The 18,909-nt window shown below is 41.8% G+C and overlaps 1 long non-coding RNA gene across 1 annotated transcript; it reads right to left on the bottom strand.

The window, feature by feature from the left end:
• Positions 1-208: 208 nt before the first annotated feature.
• On the bottom strand, positions 209-2,092 carry LOC140689575 (uncharacterized). The gene is made up of 3 exons (XR_012064606.1): positions 1,862-2,092; positions 1,411-1,488; positions 209-1,299 (listed from the first exon to the last, which is right to left on the bottom strand). It is a non-coding gene; the product is annotated as an uncharacterized lncRNA (long non-coding RNA).
• Positions 2,093-18,909: the final 16,817 nt, after the last annotated feature.

Below are 18,909 nucleotides of genomic sequence, written 5' to 3'. Positions count from 1 at the left end.
TCACTTCTCTTCTGCTGGTCTTTTGGCTTTTCTCTTCTTTATAACTTTCAATTTTCCTTGCACTGAGCATATTAAAATTTAACAGTCATGGTCATAGTCCATGACACACTGAAGCTTTCCTGATAACTACATTTCCCTCTGTCATTGAAGAGACGGTTCTCAAAGTCACCCTGCACCTTGGATAATTCCCACACAATGGTTATTTGATTCTGTTTGCACATCGTGACTTTTATTCTTCACAGAGAGAATAGCTTTGTGTCCCTGACTGGGAGCCTTCCTGGGGCTGATGTTAATAATGTAGTGTGGGAAGTTTTTTAAGTGTTCTCATCTAAGGAGAGGCCAGTCCTATAGAATGAATACTTGACAAATCCAGCCTCCCCACCCCACCCTGTCTCTCTCTGTTCCTCACCAAGTGCTTCCAAGGAGAGAGAAAGGGGTGAGCAAGCTAAGTGCCTGGCTTTTGCTTTTTGAGTCCAGTGTGGCAGCTGGAGCAAGAGCTGGATTGATCTGAGAAATGATGTGGGGGTGTTAAAGGAGAAAATACTCAACTGTTAAACTGTTAAAAACAACAAAAAAGCACAGCCAAATTGTCTCTTACTAAAGTTGGCAGGACAGACTGTCTTCAGGGCCATCACAATGATCTAGGGACCGCTGTGCTGGGATTGAATGGTGGGGAGAGAGGTTGTGGTCAAGTGGGAATTTCCAGTCAAGGAGCAGAGAGGATCCGTGGATGGAAAATTACTCAGAGGAAACATCGGGACTGAGGAGGGGGATTCTACCTAAACTGATCTAACAGGACTTTTGCTGAAGATGGGCCTGGGTGAGCATATGGTACCTGGAGGGCGGGGCGAGAGAAGCCTGGCAGGAAATCAGGGTGGTCAGATATGGAGGGTGGGTAGATACTGAGGGTGGGGACATGGCTGAACGCCTGGAGGAGTTGGGCACTTTGGGAAGGAAGTGATTTAGTGCCGAGTGTGACTTCAAGGTGGGCAGACGGCGTGAGGCGAGTTGTTAAGCTGCCTCCCCGACATGTGAGCAGGACGCACAGGGAGGTCTGAGGTAGGAGATAATCTGACGTGCACACCCCACTGTCCCTGGAGCCTCTCCCTCGCTGGGGTTCTGAGCCCCACTCCCTCCAGCCTGGGAACACTGTGGGGTTTGACAGGGGCCAACTGCTGTTTCCCAAAGGCTCCCAGTAAAGGAGGCTTCATGGACCAGTCAGATCGAAGACACCCGTAGAAACAGTTCCTTTGGAAATAGTGATCCGTAGGAGGCTGCCAAAGCTGGCCACTTTTTGACCTACAAAAATGGCAATTTAGGGCTCAAACCCTTCTCTGGCTTCCCACTGCCTGAGGATGAGCCCAGCTGTCTGCCCCGCCTCCCGGAGTCCTCCTCACGCCCTTTCAGAACCTGCAGGTCTCTGGACAGCTCCCCGCCGCTGGGTCTGGCTGACTCTCCTCTGAACACCCTCTCTCTTCACCAGTCACCCTGTAACAGAAAAGAACAAATCTGACTTCATATTAGATCTGTTCCTTTGGCTTTAACCCTGTGCCCTGCTTTCTAGGCTCAGTCTTGCTCACTCTGCACCTTTTGTAAAAGAATCTGGCCTTTAGCCTGAAATAGACAGGAGAGCCTATTCTCAAGGCTCTGAACTTTGAGAATGTTAGCACTTTTATACTTATATAAAGATAGCAAGTTGCAGAACAGAAAATAACATTTGTTTTGTTAGAGGTTTTACAGGGGCACCATGACCCAACCCATGTGGACAGCTGCAAGAACAACGAATTCCCGCAGCAAGAAGTTTGCAACAACCAACCACATCCCCTCCCCTTCTTAGTAAAAAAGGAGCCTGAATTCTGACCTAGGTGGGATGGTTCTCCAAGACATTATTCTGCCATCCTCTCGGTCTTCTGGCTTTCCAAACAAAGTCGCTATTTCTGGCCCCAACACCTCGTCTCCCGATGTATTGGCCTGTTGTGCAGTGAGCAGAACGGGTTTGGACTCGGTAACAACTCTTTCTCCAGGTACTTGATTAACATCAACTCTGCAGGAAGCCCTTCCTGACAAGGTTCTTTTTCTTTTTCTTTCTTTCTGTTTTTTTTGGGGGGGAGCGGAGATAATCGGGTATTTATTTATTTATTTTTAATGGAGGTACTGAGGACTGAAGCCAAGACCTCGTGAGTCCTAGGCACATGCTCTACCACTGAGCTCTACCCTCCCCCTACAAGGTTCTCCTACTCTCCTTGCTCTGAGCACCTTTAGGGGCCGTGAACTCAACTTGGGTTTGTGGGTCAGGGTCAGCTCAGCTCTCTTACAGGGAGAGGTCCTGGCTTCAGGGACATGACAGCCCTTCCCTCTGACTCACTGTGTGGCAGCTCTGCCCTTTGGACAAAGGTTTGAAGATACTCTGTTGACATCATGGTTGGTGTGACTATGTTGTTACAGTAATGTTACAGCAATGTTACAGCTCTGTAAGTGTTACAGCAACCTGGATCCTGTTGAGAAACCAAGTGACACTCGGAGGGTTGGAGAACTCAGGTTTATTACACCAGTGGGCCCAGATGACCAACAGGCACATGAAAAGATGGTCAATATCGCTAATCATCAGAGAAATACAAATCAAAACTACAAGGAGGTATCACCTTACAGCAGTCAGAATGGCCATCATCAAAAAGTCTACAAATAATAAATGCTGGAGAGGGTGTGGAGAAAAGGGAACCCTCCTACACTGTTGGTGGAAATGTAAATTGGTGAAGCCACTATGAAGAACAATATGGAGGTTCCTTAAAAAACTAACAATTGACTTACCATGTGATGCAGCAATCCCACTCCTGGGCATATATGCAGACAAGACAAAAACACTAATTAGAAAAGATATATGCACCCCAGTGTTCATAGCAGCATTATTTACAGTAACTAAGACATAGAAGCAACTTAAATGTGCATTGACAGATGAATGGATAAAGAAGATATGGTGTATATATAATAGAATATTACTCAGCCATGAAAAAGAATAAAATAATGCCATTTGCAGCAACATGGATGGACCTAGAGATTATCCTCCTCGGTGAACTAAGTCAGAGAGAGAAAGACAAATATCACATGATATCACTTAAATGTGGAATCTAAAATATGATACAAGTGAACTTACTGGCAAAAGAGAAATAGACTCACAGTCTTAGGAAACAAACTTATGGTTACCAAAGGGGAAAGGGGGTGGTGAGATAAATTAAGAGTTTGGGTTTAGCAGATACAAACTATTATATGAAAAATAGATAAACCACAAAGTCCTACTGTACAGCACCAGGAACTATATTCAATACCTTGTGATAAGCTATAATGGGGAAGAATCTGAAAAAGAATATGTATGTATGTCTACATATATAAATATGGATATGTGACTGAATCACTCTGCTCTGCACCTAAAACTACCACAGCGTTGTAAATCAACTATACTTTAATAAAAAGTGCAAAGATAAAATAACTGGAGAGCATCAACCACTAGTACCTACAAGGATGATGAAGGGTGTGCAGCTGCCTCACAGTTACAAGTCACTCCATGTCCTGTCCCCACTCCTTCACACCAGTGTCCTCTAGCTCGGTCCAATGTCATTATTGGCCGCCAGGAGAAAACCACTAAGAAAAGAGGAGGGGAATGCTTACAACAGTCCTTTGAGGTTGGCACTGGAATCCAAGGCCAGCCCTGGTGGGGGCTGCATCCCTGTCTTTTCTGCAGCCTTGGCTGGGCTTGGGTCAGAGGCACAGAATGAGGTACCAGGGCAGACCTCCAGGTCCTGAATGCTTTACGCCCTTCCCAGCACTTGCTGCTCCACTGGGAATGCCTCCCTCTCTCATCTTTTGGGTTAAGCAAGAAATTTCCAAGCTACTGTTTGGAAGAAGCCGCCGTAGGAGGTTAACAAGTATTCTATGGGGAGAGAGAGGTTCTCTTTTGGAATGTTTGGGGCAAGTAACACATCATGATAAATGCACAGACTTGAGAAATATGCTCTACACTCTGAAGCCTTTAAGGGCACTGCCCTAAATCCTAACCCAGCACTCAAGGAGTTTCGGATCATCTGTCCATTAGGTTATCATGACATCAGGCTGTTGGTTTTTTCTCATTGTGTTGCCATTTCCTGGCGCACTCACTTTTAAAGATGCTAAGGGATGAATTAAAGTTAAATTACTTTTAGGATATGCAGGCAGTGGGTGGAGGTATTTCTGGGAAGGAATTAGAGGGAAGACACCTAAAATCCCATCCTGCAGGGGGCCACCTAACCAGCAAGCCCTCTCCCTCCTACACAGCCAGCTCTCCCAGCCTGGCAACTCTACTATCCGTGAGCTGCCCACGGCCCGTGCTGCACTGGCTCCTGACTGCTGCCCCACCCTCTCCTGTACATGTGTCCAGCTACTCACTGGACTCCATTCAGCCCAAATTCAGCATGTCCAGATAGCTATCCTCTCCCGCCTGCCCATCCCCCAGCATTATGTCTGTCTTGAACAGCACAATTTCCCACCCAGGTGCCCAAGACAGAAATGCATTTGGTGGAATACTACTCAGCCATCAAAAAAGAAGAAAATAATGCCATCTGCAGCAACATGGATAGACCTGGAGCTCATCATTCTAAATGAATTAGAAGGAGAAAGAAAAATACCAATGGTATCACCTATATCTGAAATCTAAAAAATAAAAGACACAAATGAACTTATTTACAAAGCAGAAACAGACTCACAGACATAGGAAACAAATTTACGGTTACTGGGTGGGGCAGGGGTGGGAAGGGATAAATTGGGAGTTCGAGATTTGCAGATACTAACTACTCTATATATACACATTTCTACTGTATAGCCTGGGGAACTCTATTCAATATCTTGTAGCAACCTATAATTAAAAGGAATATGATAAGGAACATACGTATGTATACATATGACTGAAACAGGATGCCATACACCAGATACTGACACAATATTGTAAACTGTCTATACTTCAATTAAAAAAAAAGGAAATTTTTTAAAAAGCAGGGAATAATTTCCTCCCAAAATCTTTCAGGCATTGATAACAACATATACGGACTCTCATTTGTCTGCCTTTATTTCCCACAGTCCCCTCATTCCATCTCTATTTTTCACAATTTCCTTCAAAATGTTTTTTTGACATGAAGTTATTTATGCCATTATGACTGTTTTGAAACCTAGCTAGAAACCCATGATTCAAGCATTTTGCTGTTTTTTCATGGTCTATTTCCGCATTAAATGTAGTGCCGCCAGTCAATTGAAAAACAGTTTAAAAATGCATTTTAGGTCCAATTTATTGAGTTATGATTTACATACATTAAAATTCACCTTTTGTAGCACATTGCTCTGTGGGTTTTGGTAGCAGCTTACAGTGGTGCAGCCACATCTATAATCAGGGTACGGAACAGGTCCACCAGCCCTAACCCTCCCCTCGGGCCTTTGGAGTCACACTGTGTCCCAAGCCTGGCTCCTGGAAACCACTGGGAACCTCAAGTTTCACCTTTTCCATCCTATAAATGGGATAACACACTACGTAGACTTTTGAGTCTGGGATCCATCACTTAACATAACATATTTAAGATTCATCCGTGTTGCGGGTACTGGCGGCATTTCATTTTTTGTTGCTGAGAAATATGCCATCTAAGCCAGATGGGTTGAGTTGTGTAAAAATTTTCCTTCTCTTTCCTTCCCAGGACATCCCAGGTCCTGTCAATTCTGTTCTCTAAATCTCCCTCAAATTCATTCTTTGCCATCCTGATGTTCCTGGTAATCAGGTTCTTGTCTTGTCCCAGAAAGAGTTCAGAGATGCTGCACAGGTTAAGAAAGGGAAGTGAGGATTGATTAAGGAATGGATAATAAACTCTTATGGGGAGAGTGGGCAGGCTCAGGTGAGCGGCTGCCCTGAGTGTCTTTGGCGAGCTGGTTACATAGGGTGTAAAAATGAATGGGTCGAATATTCATTGGGGAGGGAAGGGTTTAAGGTCATATTCCCTGATTTTCATTCCAACTCCACCTTCTCAAAGGGAGGAGGGATTTTTGTCCTTATTTAGCCTGGATCGGAAGTGTCACAGTGTCGGGGCATGATGGGTGCTTCTAATCTGCAAGGCTAATTTTACTGAACTGAGGGCATAATGAGCAAGAGGTTACATTCGGACACTGGGGAGTCCTGCCTTTTCCCATCTTTCTTTGTTGACCTCCAGGCTGCTTGTCCCCAAAATGTGTGACTACTTATCAGCCCCAAATTTCCTGCGTTTCCTTCTCTGCCCACGGACCCCTGTTACTTACACGATGCATAGTTTCCCTTATTTGGCCCATACCCCTCCTTTTTCCCCAATTTCTGCCTGTGCCCCCCTTTCTCTGCTCGGACCTCGCTGTCTGCCTCCCCAACTCCTACTGCCCACCCCTCACCACCCTTACTTGAGGACATTTCAGTAGCTTCCCAACCGGTCTTGCCCTCCTTGCTCCCTGAGCGCCCCTGCCTTCAAAGCCACACAGCGCCTTCCCCCACCGCCCTGTCTTCAGTCATAGCTACCCTGTTGCTGGTTTGAATTTCCTCTAGTTCCATAAACCCAGTGCTCGACCTAGTTCCCGGCCCTCTCTGCACCCCGGCTTCCTCATTCCCGGCCTGGCCATGTGGCCGGGTCCCTAAGCCGGCCTGTCTGGTGGCCACCGTCCTGCCCTTTGGACACCAGTGCTTGTAACTTAGCTCATTCCCAGACCTGGGTGGGCCCAGCGGGAATCTCATCCCGCTGAGTCCTGGGGGAGCGTCTCAAACAGCCGTGAGGACACCATTCTCATCAGCATCATCGCTGTTTCCGTGCTCTGTAATTGGAGGTGGTTTAAGCTGCTAGTCCCAGAATGTCAGTAGACTTGATCAGAGTTTATTTCAAAATAGGGCTGATTAAACTGCTAGCAAAGCTCATTCAGACTTTCATCTCCTGGGAATTCACAGTGATTTTTGGACCCTGAGCTTGCATTTCCCTTCCTTTGGGTTTTGATGGGAACTAGACATGTGTTTGGTGGGCATAGGGCGGGGTGGACCGGCCCTTCCTCACTCTTGCCCCCCTTCCCTGTGACGCAGAGCCTTTGTGGAGAACACCCAGAGCCAGCTGGGGAGCCGGATGCCAGGCCAGCCTCTGGGGTCCGGCCCACTGTCAGCCCGTCAAAGGAGAAGACAGAGGCAGATGCCCCTGCCTGAGTTTCAGAGTTGCCTCCCCCCATCACCCCATCACCCCCGGTTTTGTAGAACTGCATTCTGTCCCCAGTGGCCTTTCTTCTACAGGTCGGGGTGAACAGCAACATGGCAGCTAAGAGCACTGGGCCCCCTTGTGCTCTGTTTCTTCCTAAAACACCTTAGTCTGGGCGGAAAGGGGTGATGAAATTTGATTTTTATGCTTCATGGGAGCTGATAATGTGTAGAGTTTGGGGTCTTTTTTTTTTGTATTTTTTCACATTTTTTATTGAAGTCTAGTCAGCTGACAATGCTGTGTTAATTTCTGGTGTTCAGCATCATGTCTCAGTCATACATGTACACATGTATATTCGTTTTCATATTCTTTTCCATTAGAGGTTACTGCAAGATACTGAACTGGGCTCCCTGTGCTGGACAGAAGGCCCTTGTGGCTTATCTATCCTGCATGTAACAGTAGCATCTGCAGAGTTTGGAGTCTTTTGCTTGTGATTTTAAAGTGCGATGCTTTACGCTTTGCTTCCATCACTAATAATTAGTTTTATTACGATTCGTTGTTGCTGAGAGCAGAGTGTTTGGGGTGAGTGTGGACGGAGCTTGGGCCCCTGCACGGAGGATGCTTGCAGCCAGTACTGATCCGGCTGTGCCAGGCCTTGGCGACGGTGCCCATCTGACTGCTGGTGCCCATGACGGTCACGTGGTTTCAGAGGCCGGCTGCCACCTCAGCTGCTACCAAATGGTAGGGTTTGGGAAGGCTCTCCACGCTTCCTCTCCCCGCTGAGAAGTACGCAGCGGTCCTCCGGCGTTTTCCTATCCCTTTAGTTTCAGGTTCCTCCCTTCTTAAGACACAGATCCCTTGTTGCTGGGAGGGATGGGAACACATAAGCCTGACCAGTAATTTACAGGATCAGATTGAACAAAAGAAGGCTCGGAAAGCAGAGCTGGACTGAGGGTTTTAGAAGTCTTTTCTAGGCAAGGTCACCTCCCTATTTCTTCTTCATGTTAATCATGTACCTTCTGGAACTGGAAAGCATAATTCTCAGGGCAAGCTAAGGTCTACAGTGTGCACAGTAGCAAGAAGGCAGAAAATGCAGTGGGAGAGAAACGGGAGACCTGCAGAAACCTGGATCCCCAGGTCTTTGCCACGCTCTGCTTGCTGGGAGCATCCTGGGGCAGGAGGTCCTGGCGCTCCCTCTGCTGTGGAGCTGAGACCCAGGCACCCCATCCGACGTGGCCTCAGACAGGCGGTCGACCGGCCAGGGCTGCTGTGGGTCTGGAAGGAGACAGTGGAAAATGTTCTGTTGCATCTTCAGTCTTTTTTCTTCCCAGTGATTACTTTATTCATTCTCGGATGTTTGAGTTTGAGTTGGATAACGTATTGTTCATGTTTTATAAATTTCAAGTTTATTCAGATGTTCTCTCTTTAGTGTGAAATTCCAGCAGTGAAAGAAAAAATGTGTCCCACGTGTAACCACTAGTACAATCAAAATAACAGATTTCCATCACCCTGGAACCCTAACCCCGAACCTTGGCCCTTGGCTGTCATTCTTTTCACTTTTGTCCCTTTGGTTTTTGCCTGATCCAGCATGCCATATAAATGGAATAGGACAATATGCCTTCAAAATTCATCCCCATCGCTGCACGTACCAGGACTTCATTCTTTTCTAGTGCTTAACAGTATAACATTGGATGAAGGTACCACAATGTATTTATCCATTCACTAGCTGATGGGTATTTGAGTTGTTTATTGGTTTTACACTATTGTGAATAAAGCTTATTATAAATAAATAGTCATGTTGATATTTTTGTGTGACTATAGGTTTTCATTTTACTTGGGTAAATATTTCAAAGTAGAATTGCTGGGTTCTATGGTAAATGTATGTTTAAATTTATATCAACCTACCAAAATGTTTTCCAAAGTGGCTGTATAATTTTTTTTTCATTCCAATCAGCAAAGTATGAGTTGATATTTTATTTTTAGTTTTTAATATTATCATTATTAATTTCCCCCACACATATAACTAAATACAGCCCTCCTGTTTTCCTAAGCAGTATCTTGGTTGCCATTTTGTACATAGCTTATTACAGTTTTGAATTACTCTCCTAAAACCACCACTCTCATGTTAAATAATGATATAAAATTCAAAGTGTTTGGGATTCTATAACAAGCTTGTGTTAGTAATTTTGAGTCTTATAGCATCATGATCTGGGAACGTGTCCTGTGCCCCTTCTGCTCTTTTGTATTTCAGGGTTTCCTCGTGACCTGATGTAGTAACGATTTGAAGGTTCCAGGTATTCAAAAAGAAGATATACTTTCAGTGTGTAATGCACTATATATATATATATATATATATATTTCAAATGTACATGATTTGATATTTACACATATTGTGAAATGATCACCAGAATGCATTTCATCACATACATGGTTACAGAATTTACTTTTTCTTGTGATGAGAACTTTTAAGATGTACTCTCATGGCAACTTCCCAATATACAATATAGAATATTAACTGTAGCTGCCATGCTGTACCTTATACTCCCATGACTTATTTATTTTTATAACTGAAAGTTTCTATCTTTTGACTCCACCCATTTTGCCTACCCCCCCGTCCCCTCACCTCTACCAACCACCAATCTGTTTTCTGTAAATGTACCTAGAAGTTTGGTTTTTTTTTAAGATTCTACATATAAGTGAGTTCATATAGAATTTGTTTTTTCCTCTATTTTACTTAGCTTAACATAAAAATGCCCCCAAGTCCCATCCATGTTGTCACAAATGGCACAATTTCATTCTTTTTTTATGGCTGAATGATATTACTGACATATGTTACTGAGTCCAAACTCGTTCTGCTTGCTGCCTGACAGGCCAATAAATCAGGAGACGAGGTGTTGGGGCAAGGAATAGCGACTTTATTCTGGAAAGCCAGCAGACTAATGTCTTGGAGAGCCATCCTACTCGGGTCAGAATTTAGGCTCATTTTATTCTAAAAACAGAAGGGGATGTGGTTGGTTGGTGCAAACTTCTTGCTGCAGGAATTCTTTGTCCTTGCAGCTGTCCATGTAGGGTCAAGTCATGGAGTCCCTGTAAAACCTCTAACACAACAAACCTTATTTTCTATTTGCAACTTGTTATAAGTACAAAAATGTTAACATCCTTAAAGGGCAGAGCCTTGAGACTAGGCTCTCCTGTGTATTTCAGGCTAAAGGCAACATTGTTTCACAAAAGTGCAGAGCGAGCAAGACTGAGCCTAGAAAGCAGGGCACAGGGTTAAAGCCAAAGAAACAGTCAAATTTGTTCTTTTCTATTACACATGCACACACATATGTATTATTTTCTTTATCCATTTTTCCCTCAGTGGGCACTTTAGGTTATTTCTGTGTCTTGACTGCTGTAAACAATGCTGCAATGAACATGGAGGTGCAGACACCTTGTCCAGTTAGTGCAGTTGTTTCCTGTAAATAAATACCCAGAAGTGAAATTGCTGGATCATGCGGCAATTCTATGTTTAATTTTTTGAGGAATTTCCAATACTGTTTTTCCATAGTGGCCGCACCAATCTGCACTCCTATCAGCAGTGCAGGAGGGCTCTCTTTTCTCCATATCTGTGCCAATATGTACTATTTGGGGTCTTTTTGATGATGGCCCTTCTGACAACTGTCTGGTGATGCCTCATGGTGGCTAGATTTCCATTTCCCTGCTGATGAGTGATGTTAAACAACTTTTCATGTACCTGTTGGCCATCTGTGCATCTTCTTTGGAAAAATGTCCATTCAGATACTCTGTCCATTTTTTAATTGGATTTTCTTTTGCTGTTGCATTGTATGAGTCCTATGTATGTTATCAGCTATATTGTTTGCAAATATTTTCTCCCACCCAGTAGGCTGCCTTTTATTTTGTAGATGGTTTTCTTTGCTGAGCAGAAGCCTTTTAGTTTGATGTCATCCCACTTACTTATTTTTGCTTTGCTGCTTAGTCCCATCTGTTGATTTTTGCTTTTATTCTTTTTGATGAATTGTAAAAGAGGATTTTTTTTTCAATGTCTCTTTCTGATAGTTTGTTATCCATATATGGAAATGCTAGATATTTCTACTTGATTTTATATCCTGCAACTGTATGGAATGCATTAATTATTTTTAACAGTTTTTTGGTGGAGTGGATATAGGATCATGTCATCTGCAAATAGTGACACTTTTACTTCTTCCTTTCCAGCTTGGATCTCTCTTACTTCTTTTTCTTGACCAATGCCACAGATAGGACGCCCAACTCTGTATTGAATAAAAGTGGTGAGAGTGGGCATCCTTGCCTTGTTCATGATCTTAGAGGAAAAGCTTTCAGCTTTTTACCATTAGAATAATGTTAGCTGTGGACTCGCCATATGTGGCCTTTACTATGTTGAAGTATGTTTCCTCTAGTCCCACTTTGATGAGCATTTTTAACATAAATGGATGTTGAATTTTGTCAAGTGCTTTTGCTACATCTATTGAGATGATCATATAATTTTTCTTCCTAATTTTGTTAATGTGGTGTGTCATATTAATTGATTTGCAGACGTTGAACCATACTTGCATTCCTGGAGTAAATCACATTTGATCACGGAATGTGATCTTTTTAATGTTTTGTTGAATTTGGGCTTTTTTGTTGAGGATTTTTGCATCAATGTTCATCAGGGCTATTGGCTTATAATTTTAATTTTTTGTGGTGTCCTGGTTTTGGTATCAGGGTAATAGTGGCTATGTAAAATGAGCTTGAAAGTGTTCCATCCTCTTTTATTTTTTGGAAGAGTTTGCAAAGCATGGATATTAATTCTTCTTTGAATATTTGGTAACTTTACCAGTGAAGTCATCAGATCCTAGACATTTGTTTTTTGGGGGAGGTTTTTGATTACTGATTTCAATCTCCTGAACATTAATCTCTCTGTTCAGATTTTCCATTTTTCATGATTCAGTCTTGGGAGATTGTATGTTTCTAGGAATTTATCCACTTCTTCTAGGTTATCCAGTTTGTTTACATACAGTTATTCAAAGTAGTCTCATAATTCTTTGCACTTCTGGGTATCAGCTGTAACATCTTTTCTTTTGTTTCTGAGTTTATTTGTGCCCGCTCTCTTTTTTTCTTGTTAAGTCTTGCTAAAGGTTTGCCAATTTTGTTCATATTTTCAAAGAACCAGTTTTTGGTTTCATTGATCTTTTCTATTTTTTAAGTCTCCATTTCACTTATTTTCATTCTTATCTGTTATTTTCTTCCTTTTACTAACATTGGTTTCATTTGTTCTTCTTTTTGTAGTTCCTGGAGTTGCAAGATTATGTTATTTACTTGAGATCATTATTTTTTCTTGAGGTAGGCATTTATTGCTTTGAACTCCCCTCTTAGAACTGCTTTTGCTGCATCCTATAAGTTTTGGTGTGTTACATCTCCATTTTCATTTGTCACAAGATATTTTTTGACTCTGCTTTTGATTTCTTCATTGGCTGTTCACGAGCTTGTGTTTTATTCTCCACAAATTTGCGAATTTCCCAATTTCCTTCTTGTAATTGATTTCTAGTTTCATACCACTGTAATCAGAAATGTTGCTTGATGATTTCAGCCTGAAACTTGTTAATAATTGTTTTATGGCCTAACGTGATCTATCCAGAAATGTTCTATGTGCACTTGAGACAAATGTGTGTTCTGTTGCTTTTGGATGGAATGTTCCATATATGTCTGTTAAGGCCATGTGGTCTAATGTGTCCTTTAAGAGCAACATCTCTTTATGGATCTTCTGTCTGGATGGTCTGTCCATTGTGGAAAGATCAAGTGGGATATTAAAGTCCCCTAACATTATTGTAACTGCTGTCTATTTCTCCCATCACTTCTATTAACATTTGCTTTATATATTTAGATAATTCTATGTTGGGTGCATTAATATTTACAAATTTTTATCCTCTTGTTGGACTGACCCTTATATCATTATGACCTTTCTTTGTTTCTTATTACACAGACTGTCTGTCTGTCTGTCTGTCTGCCTGTCTCTCTCCTTCTCCTCTTCTCTCTCTGCTTCAAATGGACAATGTCCTTTTTGATTTCTCTTTTCTAAGGTCTGGAATCCTAGTTAAAATTTTTCTAGTGGATACTTCTACTTTTAAAATTTCATTTAAAATGTAGATATTTTTAACTGGCAAAGAATGGAACCATGTTAATTGAGACGCCCTTGTTTATGTGGACCTCAGCAGCTCCCATCATAAATTCCTTGACTTTGGGATTAAAGCCCCAGATATTAACAACACATTATTTATGTTACATCATCTATTCAAAGGATCATTTTGACATTGCTTTTCAGTTTTGAAACCACATTTCTTGTGACTATTTGAACAAACCCATGTTTATCTGCCATCACTTCTCACTACCAGCTTTTTTATTGCATGATTTTCTCATTCACTTTATGTCATCATTTCACTGATTGATGCATGACTTTAAGTTACATTTTCAAGAAATGTACAAAAAGTCATTATCCTCTATACTCCTTTTTAAACAATTCATGTTATTTTGTGCTTTATGCTTTTATATCCTTAAACCCCTTTTCATTGTCTGAATTTTAGCTTTACTAAATCAAATATTTAAGCTATTATGTAGCTTAACTGCCTGCCAACCAAACACTTCCATTTTAATGCTTTGCCACCTTTAATAACAATGTTTTTGGTGTTTCTCAATATTTTGATGGGTTTTGCCTTTCCCAAATACAGCTGAGTGAGCATCTTTTTAAAGATGATCCGTGATCTTTTAAAATTTGTTCCTGACCCCTTTGCTAGTGGGTTCATCCAGTATGTCTCTGTTGTGCCAAGATGGACATGTCTTTGCCTCTCTTTTTGCCTTTATGATTCTCAGACCGGAGGGACCAATTCCTTATAAGTACCTCCTGTGAGACACTTCCCGTCTCTCTATCCATCTGCAAGGTTTTGTTCTTTGGGATCAAACTTCCTAGGATGCAGTATGTTGCTATCCAGTCCCTTTCTTCTCCCTCTTGGAGTCACTGTCTATAAGATGTAGATAGATGTGGGAGAGACCGGGGAACCATGTTGTGCTGCCTGAAAAGCAGTGCCCAAGTAGAAGGGGGACAGTTAGCCCTGTTTTCTTTCTACTCTTCCCCCAAACTATTTTATGACAAAAAGCCTATGGGAAACTTGTTAATCTCTAGCTGATTTATGATTAGTAGAATTTCTTCCTAGAATCTGGATATCCATTATCTTAACTTTTAGTGTTGTGACGTTCCTTTTTCCCTCATCTTCACATTTGTTAGTGGTATTTAAATGCCAGCCAGGTACTATTTTAAACCGGAAACCTTCTTATGTTGCTGTCGATAAAATTATGAATAGGATGAGTCTTTCTTGGCTCCGTTAAAAGATTTTTCAACTTGTTGTTTACATTCCAAAAGCCGTTGTTATAGAGCAGTTTTATCTAGGGCCGTTACACAGAATCGGTTCAAAGGACAGTATCAAAACAAAATTCTACCATTAGCTGTAATAAAATTGCACCCATGAAAGCATGTAGCTCATGTTTTTCTAGTTCAGATTCATTTAATCTCTCTCAAAACAACCCCATCATGCAATACTATTATTTTCTGCAGTTATAAAGGATGGATAATGTAGCTTAAAGTGGTTAACTAAGTCACCCAGGGACACCTAGTATTTTGAAGAGAGGTATTGGAAAGCCAGCAGAGCAGGACCATGACTCTGGATGTACATTTAGACAGAGAAGAGAGACCAGCAGTCAAGGAGTGTGGCTATCACCTCCTCCATCACGTACGTTTTCTCCTGCCAGGATATGAGAGAACCTTAAGTAACTGGGGGAATGTAAAGTTAGTCTTCTTATTAATTAATCTTTGAGACCTGTGCAATTCTGATACCAACATGAAATTTAAAATTTGTTGCTAACGGGGATAGCACGAAATAAGCAGATGCAGCTGTGAGTGTAATCTCCCACAGGGGCTGAGAAATGGACATGCAGGCTTCTGGGGGGCCACAGGTGTCCCTTCTTTGGTAAAGGGGTTTCTTTTTGTCTGTTTCAAACCGTGAGAGCCTGTTTTAAATCCTTGCATTAATTTGCTTGCTCATCTTTGTAGCAGCCTTACTTCCCTGTTCTGAAGTCTCCACTTGCTTCTCCATCCCACTGCCTGGTCTGGCAGTGTCCCAGGTTCTCATTAAGCCTTCCTCTGTTGAATTCAGCTCACATATTTATTGAGCACTTCCTGGACTTTTCTCATTGGTGGGGATATAGAGGCAGCTGAGTGGGCAGCCCTCACTCTAGGAAGTGCAGTGCGCACCGTGAGAGAGGTGTGTATCCAAGGGCGGCAGCGAAGCATCCACTTGTCCCCTGGGCCTGTGAGAAGGGCTAAGCGGGAGGGTCGACCACAGCCAGGTAGAGGAGACCCAGTCAGGTAGAGGAGACCCAGACACACCTGTGCTGAATCCGTGACCCACCACCTCCTGGGTGGCCCCGGGCCAGTGAGGAATGCAGAAATCCTGACCGGAAGGGTTAGCCCGGGCCCCGGCGTGTAGCAGGTGCTCAGCGAAAGTCAGAACTGACGTCAGCTGACAGAGATGACTTTTCCTTTCCGGCATAGTTCCAAACCCAAGTAGGCGCATTGCCTGGCAAAGTCTCCCACAGACATGGGTGTTTCCGTCGGCAGTGACACACGTCATTTTGGTTTCCCATCATACAAGACCCAGCTCTTCATTTTTTCCATTTCAAAATTCCCCAGTTTTCTCCTGTCACTCATTCTCAATTTTCCTCTTCCAGAAGTCTCTTCCAAGGGAAAAAAAATTCTCCTAGTGTGTCAGTACTTCAATGAGATACGCCTATAGAAACACAGAAATCTCACCTGGTTCTAGCCTCTGTCCACGAGAACCCCAGGCAGAGCGCTCAGTGCAGCTCAACTCTGCACCTGGATCCTCGACTTCTTTTACTAATATATATTTATAATTACCTATACTAATTTAAAGCATAAGGCAAGTGAAGCCAGCCAGCATCCCATATGTACTGGGGACGCATATGCGTCTACTGCCCTTGGAATCATATACTCTCAGGACTAAAAGCAATTTTAGATGCCAGCTATTGACCACTTCAATGCCTTGCCTGTAGTTAAATCTTCACGGCCACTCCTTGTGTGTGATCATCCACTTCAGCTGGACCCAGTGCTCCACACAACACCACTGGGATTATGGTTAAAATAATACAGCCAGCTTCTCTGTTGCCTGGAAACAGATTTTTAGCTCTGCTCTCAGAGCCTAGCCATTTATATCTTGAGACTCAGTTGGTTGAAATTACCACCTGGCGCAAAGATCTCGTTTTCACATACGATTTTCATGAACACGTGGAAAGCTACAAATAGTTAAAAGTTTCTGTCGGTGCTAGGAGAGATTGGGAGTCAGTTAGATATGAACTTACAGAAAAAGAATCAGTGACACTGAACTTGGCAATGTATTTTCTTATAGACTTGGAACATTTATAATTTTCATCACTGTAATATTTTTACTGTGTGTACCAGTGATAGCATGCATTAAATATTCTGGTATATTTGCTTGTGGTATATTGAAACAGACCAGTAATATTTTTAATGTTGCAAATAAACCTAGAAATAAACAGTTTATATCCAATGGGAAGAGAAGCATCACTTTAGACATTATGTTCTTTTGGGTTTTTTTTTTTTTTAAGTCTGAGGGAAGGGGAAATCAAATTATTATTTGGATTTATATTTCTATTTAATAAACCACTTCATATCTAATATTTTTCTTATTAGAGGTGAGGGAAACATTGGAGATTTGCTCAACAAATATTGGGCCTCAAGAAAAACAAAAACAAAATTCAGGTGTAAATTAAACTTGTGTCAAAAGAAATTTCAAATAAACATCATCTCAGCTTCTTTCAATCTGTTATTGTTAAACACAAAACACATCTCCTGGAAGGGCAGGTAAAGACTGGCAGACAGCTCTGGGATCAACAAGGTCACAGTTAGGGCTGTTTCTTTTGTTTGTTTCCAGAAATATTTGACCACTGTCTCCAAAATGACACCCTTTCTAAAGATGCAATTTCTAGTTATTTGTGAGTTTAATGTCCAAAGGAATTTATCCTGATAGTATGTATGAGAGTAATCTGTAAACCACGAAGCACTGTATAAATGTAAATGGCTATTATTTCATAAAATCACTTTCACTGTTTTTCACAAATCAGGAAGAGAGGAAATGGCTGAGGAGATGATAGAGGAAGCACAGGAGGAAGCCCAGGGAGGAGCCAGCCAAGACCAGACCAACCCTGGTTAGACTTGGGGCTTAAATGTAAATGACATAGCCTGGCGTTAACGATATGAATCCATCCCGTAACTGAAGGAGGTTATACTCTTTGACTGAAATTTATGTCATTGCTCTGATTGAGCTCAAGCAAATTTAAAGGAAAATTCACATTTATGGTCGTGGTCAGAGCAAGTATGATTGGTTGGCCAAGTGAGGAGGTCCCATCTAATAATATCAATAGTCGCCCAAACAGAATAACTTCTTTCTTGAATAAATTCCCTAAGAGCCATCCAGGTAGAGCCTCGGAGAGGAGAAATCCACTAAGGTAACCTAGACGTACTAGACGTAGGTAACCGATCATAAACCCAACAATTCGATTAGCTTTAAAACTCTGCATAGGCCTGTGTTTATGATAGAAGAAATTTTCATTCATATGCAAAAGTTCAAGAAATTAGGAAAACACTATGAATAGTCATATGGGTCAGGTCTGGCATCTTTGGACAGCTGTCTACCTTTTTTAAAATCATAAGACATTCCTTTATTTATATTGTGTGTATGTATATATTAAAGTTGAGTCAGTTTACAATGTAGTGTCAATTTCTGGTGTACAGGATAATGCTTCAGTCATACATGAATATACATATATTCATTTTCATATTCTTTTTCATCATAGGTTTCTACAAGATATTAAATATAGTTCTTGTGCTATACCGTATGAACTTGTTATTTACCTATTTTATATATATATTAGTATCTGCAAATCTCGAATTCCCAATTTATCCCTTCCTACCCTCTTCCCCTCTGGTAACCATAAGTTTGTTTTCTATTTCTGTGGGTCTGTTTCTTTTCTGTGAATAAGTTTGTTTGTCTTTTTTGTTTGTTCGTTTTTAGATTCATATCGTATGGTATTTTTCTCTCTTTCTGGCTTACTTCACTTAGAATGACGAACCCCAGGTCCACCCATGTTGCTGCAAATGGCATTATTTTATTCTTTATGGCTGAGTAGTATTCCATTGTATAAATATACCACACCTTCTTCATCCAGTCATCTGTCAGTGGACATTTAGGTTGTTTCCATGTCTTGGCTATTGGAAACAGTGCTACTGTGAACATTGGGGTGCAGACGTCTTTTGAACTGAGATTTCCCTCTGGATGTCTGCCCAAGAGTGGGATTGCTGGATCATATGGTAAGTCTATTTTCAGTCTTTTGAGTAATCTCCATACTGTCTTCCATAACAGCTGCATGTAGTTTCCTACATCCCCACCAGCAGTGTAGGAGGCTTCCCTTTTCTCCACAGCCTCTCCAGCATTTATTTTTTTGTGGACTTTTGAATGATGTCCATTCTGGCTAGTGTGAGGTGATACCTCATTGTAGTTTTGATTTGCATTTCTCTGATAATTAGCAATGTTGAGCTTTTTTTTTTTTTTCATGTGCCTAT

Source organism: Vicugna pacos, chromosome 26 (genome assembly GCF_048564905.1).
Source record: "Vicugna pacos chromosome 26, VicPac4, whole genome shotgun sequence".
Classification (NCBI taxonomy): Eukaryota; Metazoa; Chordata; class Mammalia; order Artiodactyla; family Camelidae; genus Vicugna; species Vicugna pacos.
The sequence above is the reverse complement of the archived record's forward strand: the minus strand, read 5'-3'. Positions and strand labels throughout refer to the sequence as shown.